Source organism: Chelonia mydas, chromosome 1, assembly GCF_015237465.2.
Source record: "Chelonia mydas isolate rCheMyd1 chromosome 1, rCheMyd1.pri.v2, whole genome shotgun sequence".
In the NCBI taxonomy this organism is placed as follows: domain Eukaryota; kingdom Metazoa; phylum Chordata; order Testudines; family Cheloniidae; genus Chelonia; species Chelonia mydas.
This window is the reverse complement of record NC_057849.1, coordinates 224,586,394-224,606,997: the sequence shown is the minus strand read 5'-3', so window position 1 is coordinate 224,606,997 and position 20,604 is coordinate 224,586,394. Positions and strand designations below refer to the sequence as shown.

General features: G+C 41.2%; 1 protein-coding gene across 8 annotated transcripts in view; it reads right to left on the bottom strand.

The window, feature by feature from the left end:
* The window catches only part of KIAA0930 (KIAA0930 ortholog), a 134,097-nt gene that overhangs the window by 24,902 nt on the left and 88,591 nt on the right, over positions 1 to 20,604 (bottom strand). The gene's annotated exons all lie outside the window — the stretch shown is intronic.

Below are 20,604 nucleotides of genomic sequence, written 5' to 3'. Positions count from 1 at the left end.
TGGGTTTTTCATCTCACCCAGAGAGAGACCCTCCAGCACAGTATCATCTATTACCATTTGGGGTGCAGTTTCAGTACTGACTCTGAAAAATGAGTATCTACTACATCACTTCCTATAGTCCCTGGGTTTTCCTTAGAGGTTTCCCACCAAGTACTGACTCTGCTTACCATTAGGGATCTGTCAAGATCACAAGTCTGAACTCAAACATAAAGCAAAACCCACACCAATGAAACGACAGATGATGACAATGAGAACAATGGCCTAGATATGAAGATTAAAACCTGAATAGTGCACATGTATTATTTATAAAATGATGACTGTGTTTGGCACAGTACCAATATGTTGAATTTGCAGTGTAGTTGGATCTATCAGATGGCATATATTAAAAATAATCTGATGGGGAACATGACCAATAGACCTGAATACATACAATATCTCCGAAGAAGCTAGTCAGGTCTGTTATGTAAATATTTGTTTATATGTTTGCAAGCTATTATTTGACAGAACACCAAAATAGCTGAAAAGAATCTATTCCTTACTACAAAAGGGTGAGTGTCCAGAAAATGCCAGATGGCATGGTACAGCTAAGAAGCGTCCACTCATGCACCTTTATTTTGTTTTCATTGGGGCAAGAGGAGAACCACTGAATTTTAAAAAACAAAAACAGAACGCAAAAAAAAAAAAAAAAAAAAGCCAGAATAGGAGAGTAAATCACAAGACAAACACCCCAGAAAATATGATCCAGCACTATGTTAATTCTAAACATAACTCAAATCCTCTGAAAAGAACAATGCTAGAAAGAAGGCTGACATATACAGAAGAAAGGAAATGAGGTAGCAGAGTGTTTCAGAGCAGGCAGCAAAAATCAAAATCAAGATACCCTGAGGTCTGAAAGAACAATTTTATGTTACTAAAATAAAACATTATTCTGTAAATCAGCTTTCACAGGAGATACATCTCAGAATCCTTTATAGAATTATATAGTGCCAGACCACAACCTCTACATGGTATAAACAAGGTGAAGTTGGGACACTCTTTGGTGAATATATTAATAAGGCTGATAATTTTTTTTCCATGGGAGATTTCCAAAGAGGAGAAAGTCAGTGAGGTAGAAAGGTTCATAAAGAACATTCCTGATGGTAGGAGAGACATGGGAGAAACTCCTGGTACCAGCAGTGTCAAGAGTGTGGGAAGGCTAGAACAGGAGGAATTGCCATAGTAGACCAGGCCAGCCATCTAGTTGAATATGCTAGAATGGCCAGTACTAGATGCTTCAGAGGAAGGCATAAGAATCACCATAAACTGGCAGTCATGGAACAACCTGCATCATAGAGGAAGTTTTTTTTTCTAAAGCTTGTCAGTTGGTTTATGTCCTGAAGAATGAGCATACCCCATATGAATTTATCATTATTATAAACACCTTTCAAAAAGGATTTCCTTAAATGGCTAATCCCTTTTTAAAATCCTACTAAGCTCCTGGCCTCCAATATTTCTAGTGGCAATGAGTTCCAGAGATTAATTGTGAGTTGCAGATAGGAGGCTGCAACAAGAAAAAGAAAGGAAAAGAGTAAAATGCAAAGCAGTATTTTCATATATATCCACTCCAACATGAAAGTAAGGATGGCTGCACATTTGTACACTCGGGGTTCCAAGTTGGACACATTCTATGAGCATAGAGGTAGGATGTTCACAGGGCTACACAATTTGACAAACTTCCCCTTGGGAAAATGGAAAGTGTCCACCTGACTCAAGGAAGGAAGCAATGAGGTCACGGTGGGCTGACTATGCAGGGGAAGACAGATCAAGCAGTACAGGTTCCTATAAGACATTAGGTTAGTTGACTCTCCCATACATAGTCCTATTCTTACACAGTGCCATAGAATCAGAACGTAATTGTCTCTCAGCAGCAAAGTTCAAAGCTCATTTCACAAAAGTCACCAGATGTTCATGTTTTTTTATCAAAGTGTTGCAAGATACCTGTGAAAAATGATTCATGCTTTATAGTATTTATATTCAATAACTACATTCATTGCACCTAAATTCTATTCTGCTTTCACATATTCCCTTCCCCATGTCCCTTAACTTATCGAAATGGAGAAGAAGATAAAGGGGATTCTAATCAGCTCTGATACCTTTTCCTGTATACTCATTTATAAGATGATTTTGTGAGCAGTAAAACATATGGTTGAGGACACTGCATCTCAGTGAATTACTGCCATGGTCCTTTACTTTAGTGTCACTATCCCCCAAAGAAAATGTATTTAGGGAAATCAGAACACAATTTTGGCTGGGTAATAACTAACACTATACAGAGCTGTAGGTTTGACCGTGAAAGCCACCCAATAGCACATGGGCAGAAGGCCAATGTCTCCCCAAAAGCAGAGAAAGCAATCATCATGGGCAAGAGCTGAGGAACACCCACTAATCTGTCTAAGGAAAGATACAAGTGAACGACTTAATGTTTTCTATTATGCGGGGGTAGTTCATCTCCAGCTGACATGTAGGGGATTTATGCTTCTGATCCTATTGATGTTACTGGGCACCTCCAGGGAAATAGCAGGAGAATGAACCAGCTCTAATGGCATGTTTCTGGTGATTACAGTAAGAGATTGAAATTCCCAAAAGTGCCTAGAGATTTTGGGTGCCTTGAATTTTGTCCGCCCAACTTGAGACACTTTAACAGGGGCCTGACTCGCACAAAGTAATAAGGCTGGTCCAACTGGTGACCTGCGGGCCGAATCCAGCCCACAAGATGATTCCAACCAGCCTCAAATGTGTCTGCCCCCACAGCAGACCCACTCTACAAAATGGTGTATGCCACATGGTGTGACCTTGCACGTACCATATGAGCGAAATCACATTGCATGGAGGATGCCGTTTTTCTCTGTACGTGGCCCATGTATGCGCCATACAACTACCCATGTGGCCTACGTCACTGAGAAGGTTGGACCATCCTCCTCCTCATTAATGTGTCTCAGTTTGGGCACCCAAAATCACTAGGCACATCTGGAAATATTGGCCACTCTCTTATAACCACCTTATGAATTCTACACATTTTTTCTATTTTTATTTAGTTTCCAAAATCTACTTTCAAAAAACAGTAAAAATGATCCTGTAAGACTTCTTGAAGTAAAGTAGTCCCTTGGGACCCTGTATCCCTTGTAAATTCTGTGGCTCCAGAAGTAATCCTAGCTCTCTGTGCAACTGGGGACCGGTAGGTGAGAAAATGATAGTGGGAACTGAAAGTCACCACCAAACAATGGGTGTTTGATACTTCATGTGTGATAATAAATCAACAGTCTCAATCCAGTTCCTGTTGGACAAATAAACACATTACCACTTGGCCCCCAGTGCTTGAAGTCTCAGCTGAGAAGCCAAGGATGCAAGAACAAATAGTGTTGTTTTCATTCAAGTCATACACAAAATTTATATGATCAGCCAACAGGGAGTTCATAAAAAAAAAAAAGTATCTAAGTAAACTGACATTCTGGCATACAGTGCTTAAACATCCTGGCACCCAAGCTTTCGCAGCTTAGTAGATGTTAATGACTATTGTTTAAAACAACAAATTCTATAAGAGATCTAAGCTCCTTGGCACATTATCCTTTAAAGCTGATCCGTGGACTAAAGGGATCCAAAAATCAACATTAGAAAGTCTTTAATGGATTATATGCAAGTTTTCTCATTCATCTTCCTGACTTTGTCTGCAAATACCACGAAAAAAGCTGCAAAATATCAAAAAACCCCAAACCTAAACCCCTACCACTTTATCTAGTCAGCAAATGGGCAGAAGGCAAGTGTCAATGAAACAAAGTGAACAATATGTTAGAATCTACTTCAAAATTATCATCAAGGGTCTTAATTTCTACCCCAAAAGAATCAGAATAAAGGCCCAACAGTGACCGTTTATATTTTTAAAGCGAGAGTTTAGCACTGCGCTAAAGGCTCGAGGGACTAACAGTGTGGGAAACCAAAGGCTGACATTTTATTCACCAACTTAACCTTATGCACTGAGAAATATCATCAAGCAGTGGGATTGCTGCAAAACCTCTCCAGGCCCCTGGTGCATTATAAAACTACTACAATAGAACCTCGAAGATACAAACACCAGAGTTACAAACTGACCAGTCAACCAGACACCACCTGGAACTGGAAATAAGCAATCAGGCAACAGGGGAGACCAAAAAAACCCCAAACCCACGCCCAGCAAATTCTGTACTGTGCCTGTATTGCATCTTAAAGGTAGGCACATTTGGGCTGCCTGTCCCCACTCCCATCCCCTTACTTGTCACCTGGGGGTGGGGGCAGTCACTTACAGGTAGGAGGTAAAGACACTGAGTTTCATAGGCACAGCTGTCAGCCCCCGAGCAGCAGTGGCGCTGGGGTCTGCGCAACTTTCCTGTAAGCCACGGCCGTGCAGTTCCCTCCTTCTTCCCCCCGGGAGGGAGATAAGCTTGCATGCTCAGTCCGAGCCCGGGAAAGAAACTTCACAAGCTCCTGCTCGAGCCTGGCCTGCAGTGAGAGCTGCTGGAACCCAAGCTCCTACCTGACAATGTGCCCTGGAGAAGCAGCTCAGTTTTAAAGGGCCACAGCCTGCACTGCATGCCAACTGACATCACGGCCCCAGGGAGTCTCACTCATCACCCTGGCAGCCAGGGGGTTAGAACCAGCTGCCTGTCCCCACCCCTACTTGTTGGGCAGCCACTTACAGGTAGGAGGTGAAAACGCTGAAATTCGCAGGCACAGCTGTGAGCCCTGCTCCAAGCAGTCCGCCCGGAGAAGCATCCCATAACGTCTTGTTCAGAGTTATGAACAACCTCCATTCCTGAGGTGTTTGTAATGCTGAGGTTCTATTGTATATGGATTTATGTAGGTCACTGTTACCAACTCCCATGATTTTATTGCGAGCCTCATGATATTTGGTGTTTTTCTTTAAGCCATAGCTCCAGGAGACATGTAAATACATGAGAATCTCAGCTTTCATTTTAAAAAACAAAAATGTGTGTCTAGCCCTGTTGGTTGTGGAAAAAGCTAGAAAATGTGACCTGAAGGCTCACGAACTAGAAGGCAAATAAGAACCCAAAAGGTATTTTTAAAAAAGTCAATCCCAAGATTTTAGAAAGTTGAAGTTTGCAATACTGTGATGGATGGTGAGAATATTCTTCAAAAGTGTATTATAACAGGACAACTCTTGGACCCTGTTGGATTTTCACTAGTACATGAGTCTTCCTAAGAAAGGAAGTACACACCAGACCTTGGATCTACTTTCAGCTCTAATATTGACTTGTTGGACATCACAGAGGGTTTGTCTTACACAGGGTCACTTAGAACCACGTAGACAACCCGTGACTGTGCACAGACCATCAGAAAACAGCTGGGGGGAGAGAAGACAGTGGGGCGCAAGAGAGGTAAAATAGGGTGTAGTGAGCTGTTGGTATTCACAAACAGTTCAGCAAATCAGATTCTGGTTCTCTTTTGCAGACTCTAGGGGGATTGCAGCTCTCTCCAGAGGTTACATCGTCTCTTGGTTTACTCGCTCAGATCCAAAAACAAAGAAACTATTTTATAATAGGGAGATGAGGCAAAGCTCACTCACAAAGATATGCTTGCAAGTTCAACTGGTAAAATGTTATTCCCATCTACGAAGTGAAACAAGCACCCAGATAGGTACTTGATTTTTAAGTTTTCTTGGTGAAAGAAATTAACGATGGAATATATATAATCAATGTAGTCCATCTCCCTGCCAAAGCAGAATTATTCCCTATTGTAAATTTACTAGTGTGATTTGTCCAGACTAGTTTTTAAATGTCCCAGCCAATGGCATTATCACCACTTCCATTATTCCACAGCCTAATTTCTCTCAACATAAGGAAGATTTCCTTATAGTCATCCAAAATGTTCCCTTTATTAATTTTTCCCTAGTTACTAACACTTACACCTTTAGCTACTACCCGAAATAATTCTGATTTATCTATTCTTTTTTCAAAAGACTGTTCAAATATTTGAAGTTATGTCCTGCCTCCACATCTTAGCTGTTACCTTGCCAAACTAGACATTTCATTCTTTTCATCCTTCCTTGCATGTTGATCTCTCCAGCCACTTATATTGTTCTTCCATTTTATCTTTCTAGGAATGAGGTATCCATAGGTCAATGCTATATTTCAGATGCAGTCACTCCATCACAGTGCAGAGAAAGTATTCTGATCAACAATGGGATGCTTCTATACACTGAACCAAAAGTTGGTGTCAAACTTTGTTTTGGTCTAGTATGCCATTTGATGGCAATGCAGCCAACATTTTAAAACTCGGATGCCCAAAGTTACACACCCCACACCCACAGGTAGGCACCCAAATAAACTGCCCAGTTTGTGCTGAGCCCACAATACTAGATGCAACAGGCTCTTGACATACATTGTCCATTTATAACTTTAAGACTGAAAACTCCTAGATTTAGGATTTTACTACCAATTTTTGTTAAATTACTTTTTTGAGGGGGGAGTGGAGGGAGAGATAAGGAAGCTGTTATACTTTCCAATGTGAGAAGTCTTTTTAGCTGACTTCACAACATTAACATGCTTCAAAAAACTTAGGTCCTGATTCAGCAGTGCAATTAAGCATCTGCTTAACTTTAAGCTCATGTACAAACAGTGCTTAAAGTAGTATGAAAAAAGTGTGTGTGCGCGGGGGGGGGGGGGGGGGGGGGGTCTATCAATCTGGGAGTAGGAACTTTTGTAAAACAGTGCTTAAAGTGTATCTCTCAGCGACCCACACCAATTTTTATTATTTGTCCCCTCTCCTACACACACTTAAAGCACTATGTGCAGACCCATTGAAGTCAATATGCTTAGCTGAACTGGGGTCCAAAAGCATCCCTTTTCCATTAAGTAGCTTCCTGTGTAGCACAGTATCACTGAGTGAATCAGCAACCTGTCAAAAAGTAATGAGCTGTTTCACAGTCTGTAGGCAAACACACACAGATCCACAAACAGCCCACTGGAAGCAACTGTTCTCCAGGACACGTCATGCCTTCATCCCACTAGCAGTTTTGCACAAGTAAGATTCAACCTATGTGGTACTTACAGCTTTTGTATCAGATTCAGGAATAATCGATGCGCATTATCTTTTACACACCATGATGCATATAGCTATAAATCAGGACCACGAAGCAACGTTACATTTTACCAGTCTTTAATCTAGCACAGAGCCAGATATGTCATTTACAAGAACAAAAGAAAGACCTCTTAAAAAATTATGGAGATATTTAAGAACAACAAAAATGTGCTGGTAAATGCTGACAGGATATATCAAGCACGGTCAAATATGCTTTATGGATATAACTACAGTGGTCTGCCCTTCAAACCTGAGCAGAACATTACATCCCCTTTGCTTTTGTCTCTAATTCCTTTGTTTTCTTACATTTTCCTATATATTTCTTGCAAGTAACCTGAAAAAAAACAAACCAAGAAAACCCCAGTGCTTGGATTTGTTCTCAAAACCAATTTAGCCCAAATATAGGATCATCACACCTAGGCAGAGCATTTGTCCTGTTTTGATCCAGAAAATCCTGCTTTTCTAAGGTTTTCCCCCGCATCTGGTACTGAGACAAAACCAGACATGGTTTTGTCCGGTATTGGATGGGGGAGGGTGGGGTGTTACATTGTGAAGAGCACCCCACCCTGCTGGCATGACCTTGCACACATCATGTGTGTGAGATCACGCCAGCGGGGGAAGGTTTATGTTGTTCCCGGAAGTACTTGATGTTCAGTATTCTGGGGATGCATGAGTGGCCACCCTAATTACACTGCTTTAATGACTAAGGATACCAATGCTATTGATCAGCTATACAAATAAATTCAAGAGGCAACAGTCAAGCAAAATCATAACGAGCACTTGGAATGTGTTCAAAAATAAATGAAGAGAAACCTGAAATAGCTTCTAAGGCTGGTAAAGTTTTTTCTGGAAACAGAGGAACTGATTTCTGTAAGGCTGTAATGTATTCTTTATAATCACGTATGGATTAGAATAGAATAGATTAGATAAACAGAGATTTATGTATGATTTCTCATCTGGATTTTCATTCAAGATGAGAAAAAGGGTATTGGGTTGTTTGTATCATTCACTCAGCCAGCAGGTTATCCTTCCTAGCCAAAAAGAAAAGGAGTACTTGTGGCACCTTAGAGACTAACCAATTTATTTGAGCGTAAGCTTTCGTGAGCTACAGCTCACTTGAGGGGCAGAGGATACTGAATGCTCCGAGGTCAGACCCAAGAAGGTGGAAGCTGTGTGAGCTGTGTGTCCTGAAGACAGGCTGCTCACAGAAAGGAGACTTCCCCAGAGTCCTGACTGGCTTCATGGAGAGCAGTTCCAGAGCATCGCCCGGGGACTCCGGGACCACTGGTGGCAGCGGTGCCAGACTCTCCCCATCTGTCTATAAAACCTAGAGAAGGCTTCAAGAAGTGTTTGTACGTTAGCTGATATTATATATGCAATGGCAAATAGCAGTTATTCTGGATTAGATGTCTAATTGTATTCTATTGTTGCATCTGAATCAGTAGAAATAAAAATCATCATGATTTAAAAACATTAATTTTAAAAAATCTAAATAATGACTTTTTGACATTTAAATCCAAATTTTTATGTGTTTCTAGTTCTTTACTTTCTTCCTATTTTATACTTATAAGTTGCTAAAGAGGATGTTTTGCGCTTGTTTTTCAATTGTATGTGTATGTGTGCACACGAGAAGACACACACAGCCTGGACAAGCCGGCTAAAAGGAGCTTGAGGAAGTAAGCAAAGACATGACCTCCTGTCAGGGAAACAGGACTTTGCACATTCTTTATAAATAAATAAGTTTGCATCAAAGGTATTAGACTCCTCCATCATTTTCGCCTTCCAGTGGAAACAACCCACAGGGCCCCAAACTTTGACTAGCTTCTAAGGCCAAAATGGGTAACAATGCAAATGCTTATGTGCATGCTTAACTTTAATCACCAGTCATCCTACTGGAGTCAATAGGACTATCCATGTTAGTAAAGCTATGTACGTGCTTAAGTGTTTGAAGGATCAGGGCTTTCTTTTCTTCCCTTGCTTATAGCAGTTCTGTAAAATTCAACTACCCGTATCACTACCAATAATGGCATTAAAAGGAAATGGGCGCATTTATAATTTGGCTGATTATATATTTCAAAATAAAGTTGCAATAGCCACAAATTTTCAAAATTATTTTACAAAGCATCAAGCTGATTTAAATAATTTTTTAAAGTGATTTAGTTGCCTTGATTTAGATCATTCCACTATGATTTGAACAGTTTATCACGTCTTTCAGCAGGTGTCAGGACTAAACGAGTCGATAAGTTGGGTAGGGCCAGCCTGGGCCCAGGTTAGAAGCCTTGGGAGGGCGTTTTGTGTGAGGAAATGTTTGAGAGGATTTATTCATGGAGATTCCCCTCTATCATCCTGGGTGGTGAGGGGAAAAGAGGCTGTGGGACACACAAAAGCTGTCGCCAAAACTAGTGGGACCATGGGATGTGCGTGGAGACCCTGCAATAGCTCGGGGGCCCTCCTCACCACACAGTAGCATGGCTGCATTGAGACTGCTCCAGTAGGAACTGCCCCTGTCATAGCACATCATAAATAGCATGCGATCATATAATTAAAAGAAGGTATCATAACTCATACGCACCAGGGTGCTGAAATAAGATTACACAGGCATTTCCTAGCTTTTGAGTGTCTGACCTTAATAACGTTCTCAATGTAGGTTTTGTGTGAGTGTATAATTTCCTAGGTTTATAAAGAGCAAAAAATTGCATCAAGTGGCATCATATTGATACCCACGTGTCATCAGCAGGGTTGGAAACTTTATATCCAACCCACAGACCTCTGTTGCTCCAGCTAACAGAGAATCTGATGGCAGTAGGAGAACAGCACTAGAGGGGGATGAGAGAGACACTCTGCCAGTGGGTGTCACAGGTGTTTGCTGACAGCAGAGGAATGGTGAGACTCACAAACCTTGGGTTCTATTCCAGGCTCTCGAAGGGTGCATGGTTTAATGGTCACCAACTCTTTTGTCCATTTCCCCCAAGCTTGACTCCCTCTGCCCCTTCCTCTCCAGCCTGTCCTTGTCTCAAATCTTGGCTCCTTGTCCCAGTCTCATTCTCCTCACCAAGACAGTCCCAGTTTCTACTCCTCAGTCTTCTCAGCCCAGTCCCCGACTGCCCATTAGAACTTCCTGGCCCAGGCCCAATTCCCCCCCACCACTCCTAGTCCTAGTCTCCTTGCCCAATCATTCCCAGTTTACCCCCATTCCCAGGTCCTTCTCCCATTTGTCTCCCCCACTCAGGCTGCAGTTGCCACCCACCTCACTCATGTTCTCCATCCTCCCTGGCTCCCAGTCTCGCCCCCAAACTCCTTTCTCCAGGCTCTTTGCCCAGGCAGTCCCAGCTCTCCACTGACCCCCATCTCCTTGTCAGATCTATGTCACCACCCCCACTCCTCCGTTCCTGCACCCCACCGGTTCCTTCCTGCCCAGATAACTCATCTCCCCGCACCCACTGGCTCCAAGTCCTCCCCTCCATCTTTCTCTCTCTCTAGATGCCTACGTCCTTGCTCAACCCAGTCTTGTCTATCCTCCCAATTTCCAGTTTCCTTCTATTACCTCCACCCCACAGCACCCGAACCTATCTACTCCCTCAACCCTCACCAGTCCAGCTCTTGCCCCTTTTGCATTCAAATCAGCCAGCTTCCGCCTCCACACTGCCTGGGCATCAGCAGGGAGGGCACAGAGTACAGAAGAGACAGCCCAGCCCCAAAGCACAGAACCCCAGAACTGCAGTTGCAGGGAAAGTTCAGTCCCCTGCTGGAGGATCCTTAATGCAGACAGAGCCTTTGTGGAATTTAGCTGCAAAAACCTAAGAAAGTCTTCACTGAGTGTGTGAACTGCAATTTTTCAAAAGGTTTATAACTTGCTTAATTTGATTTGCTATTCTTGTGTATATCCAAAGGCACGTCTCACACACAAAAGCCATTACACTGTGAAAGTTGAAGTCTGTTCCAAGGTATGGGTGGGTCAGAGCTTTTAAAAATAAATAAATAAATACATTAAAAAAGGGTCACCAAATTTTAATGTGGGCTAAACAATGTATTTTTCCCTAGCCTCACTCTCAGAAAAGATTCAGCCCTAGACAGACACTCAGCATGGAAAATTTCAGCCCAAATTGTTGAAGTTTCTGAAAGTGAAAATTAACATAAAACAGTATGTTATAATGGGAAATGTCCAGCAACCTTAACAATAATAGGTGACACTACCAGCCCTGCCTACAATATTTATCCAGACTGAATTTACAAAGGGACTATTGTGTTTATCAGCACACCACTCTCTAGAAACAGCAAAAAAAAAAAAAAACCCAAAACAAACAAACAAACCCACCCCAACTTATATGTGATATGGGTTTTTATTTAGAAAGTACCGGACATTTTAATTTTCACTGGAGTTAGTGCTGCAGAATTATTAAACAGAAAACCCAGACAAAAGTAAAAACCCACTCCCCCTTCTCACATACACTCAATCACTTACAGTTTGCACCTGATGCCCCTGGAATGCAGACTGGAGCCCACATACGAGAAGGTACAGTTCCCAGTAGCTATGGCAACTAGACTCTTGGCTCTAAAGCCCTAACAAAGCCTCCAGCGATGATGCAATTGTGAACTGGCTTGTGTAATGGGCAAAGTTCAGTCATGAACAACAACAAAACCAAAATCAAATTAGTTTAATTTCTATGGATATTAATTTCCTAAAGTTTTTTCTTTTTGTAATAATAAAGCTGACATAGAACAATAAAACTGCAGCCAACTAAAAACTGTCTGTAGGGTATCTTGTTTTCCCAGGATCTTCCATGCTCTGATAAACCAAAATGGCAAAAAGCTAATCCAGTGGTGTATCTCCAGCATGGTGCAGTGGCTCCTTCAAGAATCCCAACAGGGGAATGAATGAACAAGAGCTGTGGTTCTCAGCTGGAACTGCCCTGCGAACCCCTCCTCATCCCCCCATTTGACATTAAGGGAAGGACAGGGTGTCCATGACCCTCCTGCGAGAACCCATATATGACAGTCCCAAGAGAAAGGACCTAGTTATCTCTGCTCCTGCAAAACTCTTAACTGTGTGCTTAACATTAATATTTACTTCAGTGGGATTACATGTGTTTGAAGTTAAGCACGTGTCAATGTTTGTGGGATCAGGACCTTAGATCACGATGGAATATGCTTTCACCACACAAGCTACGAGAGTCTTTGATGATGCTTTAAAGAAGATATTCATCTCATATACACCCTTCCCAGCCTAGTCAGGGGAATGATACCCAGAGATGACCACCAGAAGAGAGGCTTGTTGCATTAAAAAAAGACAAGAATAACCCACTTTCCTTTGACCCTTTTGTTCCTAACTAGGAGATCAATCTTACTCAGTACCATCAACAGAGGTTGAAAGCGTTCAACATCTTGCAAGAGCAGGCACTACACATATCTTTCTTACCTCTAGGGACCTGACCAGCTCTGATTTACTTTGACAACGATGTATACTTTTAAATAAACAGCTAAACCTAGGGTAAAGCATTCTCACAATTGCCGCTCTCCTTCTCCTCCCACATGTCCTCTGCAACCCACCTCCACAAACCTTCCCCACCCCCCCGCAAAAGACTCCAGCACTGCGAGGAGAAACAGCTTCCCCAGTACAAAAGGTCCAGCAGATCCGCAGACCACAGTCCAATATCCCAAGTCACTACTTAGAGTGTTGGTAGTTTCCTTGGTCACAGAAGAGTAAATCACAACTGGAACTACAGATGCACCTCTAAAAACAGAAGGTGCATGGCAATGTACCCATTCCTTCTCTTGTATACATGTATAAAATATTCACTGGGACCTACTTATGGAGTAAGATGATACTGAGCATGTTTATAAGCATCAGAGTCTGGGCCTATATAAGATGCTTAATGGGCCAGCTACTGTGTTACAGAACCGGAAAATGCTCGGGAGAAATGATTTTAACAATAATAGGAAAGAGCCAAGCCCAACTTTCCAGTGGCAGGAGACATCTCACATGCATGCGAGATCACCACATAACCAAATTCAGGGGTTAGACCAGCATCTTGTGGAACTGATGTTGCCTTTTCTAGGTAATGCATTCTTTTATGACCTTTTAAAACCATGCCCCCTTTTCCAACAGTACCCTATGGAGTGTGGGTTTCAGCGGGATTAGGGTAACATGTGTTTTTTAATTGTAGCAGATCTTTTGGCACATTTTAACCCACACAGATTTATGTGGAGATACACAACATGGCCTATAGTTATTTGTATGGCAGCAGTATACAAGCAGCAATGTCAGGGCATCCAAAAACAACAGAAGTTTGGAGGGAGGAAAAAATAGCGTTGAGCCAGACCTTTACCTGACGTAAAGCAGAATTCATGGATTCAGAGATTCTAAATCCAGAAGGGACCACTGTGATCATCTAGTCTGACCTCCTGTCTAACACAGGCCACTGAACAGCCCCCAAAATAATTCCTACAGCAGATCTTTTAGAAAGATACACAATTTTTATTTTAAAATCATCAGTGATGGAGAACCCATCACAACCCTTGATAAGCTGTTCTGCTGGTTAATTATGCCCACTGTTAAAAATTTACATCTTATTTCCAGTCCGACTTTGTCTAGTCAAATTCCAACCATTGGATCATGAAATACATAGACTCAAGAGCCTATATTTATTAAATATTTGTTCCCCATTTGGGTACTTAAGGACTAATCAAGCAAAGTTTTTTAACGAATCCGTAAACTCAGGGGTCATACTCTATGATGGCAGAATTGCTAATATAATCCCTATTTTTAAGAAAGGTAGAAAAAAGTGATCTGGGAAACTACAGGCCTGTTAGTTTGACCTCAATTGTATGCAAGGCCTTGGAACAAATTTTGAAAGAAAAAGTAGTTCAGGACATAGAGGTAAATTGGGATAAAATACAACATGGTTCTACAAAAGGTGGAACATGCCAGACCAATCTGATCTCCTTCTTTGAGAAGATAACTGATTTTTTAGACAAAGGAAATGCAGTAGATCTAATCTACCTGGATTTCAGTAAGGCATTTGATACAGTTCCACACAGGTAATTATTAGTGAAATCGGAGAAGATGGGGATTAATATGAGAACTGAAAGGTGAAAAAGGAGCTGGTTAAAGGGGAGCCGAAAATGGATCATACTGAAAGGTGAACTGTCAGGCTGGAGGGAGTTAACTAGTGGAGTTCCTCAGGGGATCAATCTTATTTAACATTTTCATTAATAACCTTGGCACAAAAAGTAGGAGTGGGCTAATAAAATTTGCAGATGACACAAAGTTGGAAGGTATTGTCAATACGGAGGAGGACTGGAATACCATACAAGATGATCTGGATGACCTTGAAAACTGGAATAATAGAAATGGGATGAATTTAATAATGCAAAGTACAAGATCATGCACTTAGGGACTAACAACAATTTTTGTTATAAGATAGGGACATATTAGTTGGAAGCAACAGAGGAGGAAAAAGACCTGGATGTATTGGTTGATAACAGGATGACCATGAGCTGCCAATGTAATGCAGCCGTAAAAAAGCCTAATGCAATCCTAGGATGCATCAGGTGAGGTATTTCCAGTAGAGACAGGGAAGTAACATTATACAGAGCACTGGTTAGACCTCATCTGGAATACTATGTGCAATTCTGGTGTCCCATTTTTAAAAAAAAGAGGAATTCAAACTGGAACTGGTGCAGAGAAGAGCTACTAGGATGATCAAACGAATAGAAAACTTACTTTATGAGAGAGACTCAGCTTGGCTTGTTTAGCTTAACCAACGAAGGCCGAGGGGAGACATGATTGCTTTCTATAAATACATCAGAGGGATAAATACCAGGGAGGAAGAGGAGTTATTAAGGTTAAGCACCATGTGGACACAAGAACAAATGGATACAAACTGGTCATCAACAAGTTTAGGCTTGAAATTAGACAAAGGTTTCTAACCGTCAGAGGAGTGAAGTTCTGGAACAGCCTTCCAAGGGGAGAAGTGTGGGCAAAAGACATATCTGGCTTCAAGACTGAGCTTGATAAGTTTATGGAGGGGACGGTATGATGGGACTGTCTACAATGGCATGTGGCCCATCTGCGACAAATATTCCTAACGGCCAGAGGTGGGACACTAGATGGAGAGAGCTCTGATTTACTACAGAGGACTCTTTCCCAGGTGTCTGGCTGGTGGGTCTTGCCCACATGCTCAGGGTCTAACTGCTCACCATATTTGGGTTCGGGAAAGAATTTCCCCCCAAGGTCATATTGGCAGAGACCCTGGGAGGTTTTTGCCTTCTTTTGCAGCATGGGGCACAGGTCACTTGCAGGTTTAAACAGAGTAAATGGTGGTCTCTTTGTAACTTGAAGTCTTTAAATCATGATTTGAGGACTTCAGTAACTCAGTCAGAGGCTAGGGGTCTATTAGAGGAGTAGATGGGCGAGATCTGCAGCCTGCAACGTGCAGGAGGGCAGACTAGATGATCACAATGGCCCCTTCTGGCCTGAAAGTCTATACGTCTATGAGAGAGACAAGGGGAGTGAGGTAATATCTTTTATTGGACCAACATCTATTAGCTCACCCACCCTGTGTCTCTAATATCCTGGGACCAACATGGCTACAACAACACTGCATATAAGTCCATGAGCAAGTCACCCCGAATCTTCTCTTTGGTAAAGAGCTCAATCTATTTACTTTAAGTCGATCACTATACAGCATGTTTTCTAATTCTTTAATCATTCTTGTGGCTCTTTCTGAATCCTCTCCAGTTTATCAATATCCTTCTTGAATTCTGGACACCAGAACTGAATACAGTATTCCAGCAGCTGTTATACCAGTGCCAAATAGAGGTAAAGTAACATCTCTACTCCTACTGGGGGCTCTCCTTTTTATGCATCCAAGGATAGCTTAGCCCTTTTAGCCACAGTGTCTCATTGAGAGCTCTTGTTCAGCTGATTATCCACCACGACTCTCAAATCTTTTTCAGAGACACTGCTTCCCAGGATAAAGTCCCCCTCATGTAAGTTTGGCCTACATTCTTCGTTCCTAGATGTACACATTTACATTTAGCCATATTAAAATGTATACTCTTTGCTTGCACCCAAGTTTACCAAGTGATCCAGGCAGCTCTGGATCAGTGACCTGTCCTCTTCCTTATTTACCACTCCCTCAATCTGTGTGATCTGCAAACTATCAGTGATTTTATATTTTCTTCCAGGTCATTAATAAAAATGTTAAATAGCATAGGGCCAAGAACCGATCCCTATGGGACCCCACTACAAACACACACATTTAATAATGATTCCCTATTTACAACAACATTTTGAGACCTATCACTTAGCCAGCTTTTAGTCCCTTTAATGTGTTCCATGTTAATTCTATATCTTTCTAATTTTTTTAATCTAAGTGTCGTGCAGTACCAAGTTATATGCCTTACAGAAGTCTATTACAGCTTAACAGGACCTATTTTCCAAAAACTCATGTTGATTGGCAATTGTTATACGTATTAGTCTACTTCAGTTCTTTATTAATCAAGTTCAGTATCAACTGCTTCACTATTTTGCCTGGCAATGTCAGACTGACAGGCCTACAATTATTCAGGCCATCCTGTTCATTCTTTTTAAATATTAGCACAATATTAGCATTCTTCCAGTCTTCTAGAATCACCCAGTGTTCCGAAATTTATTGAAAAATCAACATGAACAGTCCAACAAACTCCCCAGCCTGTTTTTAAAAAACTCTTGGATGCAATTTATCCAGACCTGCTGATTTAACGTCTAACTTCAGTCACTGCTGTTTAACATCCTCCTGAGATACTAGCAGAATGGAAAGAGTGTTATATGATATGTCTGTTTTTCCCCCAAATACAGAACAGAAATATTTATTGAACACTTCTGCCTTTTCTGTATTATTATTGATATTTCTACCATTTCCATCTAGTAATGGCCCAAATACCATCATTAGGATTCTTTTTGTTTCTAATAAACTTAAACTCCTTTTTTATTGTCCTTTGCTCTGCTGGTCATAGATTTCTCCTTGTGTCCCTTTGCTTCCCCTATCAATTCCTAGCTTCTGAGTTATATTCATTACTACCAACTTATCCTTTCTTCCATTTGTTTTTTTTATATAGTTGCCTTCACTTCTGCTCTAAACCAGGTTGCTTTGTAAAAACCAATACAGCCTTCTTCCTCAATTGTGACTTTCTGGGCATCTAGTAAAGTGTTCTTAAACAATTCCCAATTATCATTCACATTTTTTCTGATTAAATTCTTCCAGCTGATTTGGCTCATAATTGTTTTCAGCTTTGTGAAATTGGGCCCTTTAAAGCACCAAGTATATTAGCAGTCTAGACTTTGTTCTGTTTGCATACTATAAATGTGATAAAGTCATGATCGCTTGTACCTAAGTTACCATTAATTTTTAGTTTTGTGGTCTGTTCCTCTTTATCCGTGAAGATGAGAATAGCTCCACTGACTTCATCTGCTACATTTACATTACATTTACAGCACCTGAAGATTTGGACCATTAATCTGATTAAATTGAGACAACTTCAGGTTTTTATTTATTTATTTATTTATTCCTAAGAGAACAAAAGCAAAGGACATGTATTCTCAAGTTTATTTACACTGTTCAGGGGACTCTATTGCCTCCTGCGTCCTGTGCACTACTGAGGAAACCATCAGTGTCCAACAAACCATAAGGAGAAAAAAATGTGACAAATCTAAAACCACTGCTACATCTTTTACTGTTGCTTCCACTGTTTGTGTTAACTAGGGGCGAAATCCTGGCCCCACAAATGTCAGTGACAATAACTCATTGACTGCAATGGGGCCAGGGGGTCAGCCCAAGAATTTCTAACTACGTGCAAGTAGATTGGGATATCCACAGGGCTACTTTTGATATTGGATGCAGAACTGATTGGTTATTCTACGTTAACCTACATAAAATGACACAGAGAGAAAAAAGATGTTTCTCTGACTAATTTCTTAATAAGGATAATTGTACATAACCTTCAAAAAAATACAAAGAAAGATTCCCTGTATAGAACCTTTTCTTTGGCCAGCTGGAGTAATTTGCCAGATTTATAATGCTATCTGCAGTCATATCATTGAAAGTCACTGACCTTGTAGGATTTAGTGGTCTTCATACTGGAAGAAATATATAAAGTGACAGTAATGATTACAAATAAGGTAGGGAATGATGAGGAAGAGAGAATGAAAACATCTGATTGTATAAAACATTTATGCTTTGGCGTGGGGGAAGGCTGAATTGTAAAGAAAAAAGGTCATTGTCTCTTTTTTTGTCACTTAAACAATCAGACGTACAATGATGAAATTAGCATGGTGGGGAGGGAAAGAAAGAAAGAAAGTATTCTGTCAAAAGAACATTTTGACAGTGCAGCTATATAATCAGCAGAACTATTATGCTTTATTTCTGTGGTTTGATGGTTTATTATCTGAGGAGGTTAACAGGCAGCATCCATTCCACCATCTATAGTAAAGTACAATGTGGCTTCCAGTCACCTAAGCTTACTTCATATTTAGGAGCAACACTTGGCCGTTTGTAGAAGCGGAGAGAAGTGTTTACATTTTCTAGTTTATTTAGGAGATTAAAAAACAACACAATTTACCAGGTTTTTTTGTGTCACAAGTTAGCACCAATAAATAAGTAAACCTAAAAGTAATCTTTATTTGTATATAGTGTTGGGACACTGGGGCATGGCCACTAGGTAACTCGAGGGGATGGAAGACCACGAGTGTCGATGAAGCCCCCTCGCACTAGGCCCAAGTGTCCTTGGCGCCCCCCCCCAGCCTGGAGGCACTCGCAGCAGCTCTGCGTACTAGGCCCAAGTGTCCTTGGCCCCCCCGCCTGGAGGCACACACAGCAGTTATGCTGAGGATCTGCAACAATATGTTGCAGAGTCAGACTGCCTGAAATTAAACAAGGCCAAACAGGGCAAATATAAAAAAACAATGCTAAATAAAGCAGCTTTATATATAGTTTAACAAATAATACAAAAAGTAAAAAAACTAGCTGGTAACTGAATTGGCTGGCTCTATGAATACTTAGGGCAGCTTGCTATTAAATAAGTATGCTAAAAAAAAAAATGTATAAAAGCCTGTGTAACTTCCTGCTCTGTGTACAGGATTTGAGATTCTATTCTCCCTGTACCTTGTTTGCAGCTGCAAATAAACTTTTCTGCTTCTCCACCCCATTGTAATTATTGGGTGACGCACACCAGGTAACGAACCCCTGCTGTTGTTTTGCCTCTCGGCACTGGGTGCCGGCAACAACAGTGTACTGCATGATGATTTACTTGCGGATTGGTACTGCTCTGAGCAGGGGGTTGGACTAGATGACCTCCTGAGGTCCCTTCCAACCCTGATATTCTAGGAGAATTTCCCCTCCTAACCTGGCTAATAACTTTCTAGAGAAGACGGTATCCATATCAGAGGGTAACAGGGCTGTGACTGATTATAGAAAGGGTTCTCCGTGTAAACTTGTTGAACACCGGGGTCCAGATTGCAGGGCTGAACGAAGGGAAGGAAAAAAAGACATTCGGTCATTTTCTGCAAAAGAAGGTCCGTTACCTACAGCATATTTGCTAGTGCTTTGTCCTCTCCACTTTTAAATGACCTAAGTGATGAAATTTCCACTATTTCCCCTTCCACAGTCAAAGGTCTCAGGATTTAGAAACACTGTCTGATATTCAGCCTAAATCTTCCATTGTTTCATTTTATCTCATTGCTTTTAGTTCGGCTGCCTTGTACCGCTCTCTCTCCCCGGTGTTTGCACCCCTCAACACTAGTAGATATATTGTAATCCCTTAGTTATAGTCCTAAATTAACACTCTTCCTTTAATACTACCACATCTATCAGTCTCAGTGATTTCAGCGTCTCTCTGCTGAATCTGCTCAGTTGCAGTCAAAATTCAAAAGAACAGAAAAAAAAAAACCAACCTTCACTCAATCTCTTTTCCTCTTCATCTATTTCTTTTTGATATTTAGTTTCTTGCCCAATTATTCCCACTGCTCATGGGGACAGCAGCACTGCTCTAATTTCTTATAATGCAATCCTTCTCCTGTCAATTATTGATCCAGTAGCAGGTGATAGTTCAATGGTGCAAGACTGAAACGTAGAATTCGAGCAGTCTACTTTTTAGAAAGAGACGCCCTTGCCTGGGGAGCTGAGACCCTGAAACTCCAGGTTAATTACTTTGGTTGCCATCCCAACCCCCTTCCAGAAATGTTTGAGCAATCACTACAAATCTCACATTGACTTAGATCTATAAGTATCCCAGTTTTCTGAGCTATTGAACCTCTAAAAAAATAAAATCAGACAGGTCCCACCTTGTATTTAAACTAGGACACTCTGGTTATCTTTTCCACACCTGAGGAAGAGCTCTGAAGCTCAAAAGCTTTTCCCTTCCACCAACAGAAGTTGGTCCATTAAAAAAAAAAAAATTCTCACCCACCTTGTCCCTCTCTCTAAAATCAGAGTTTGAACTATTACCATTTCTGAA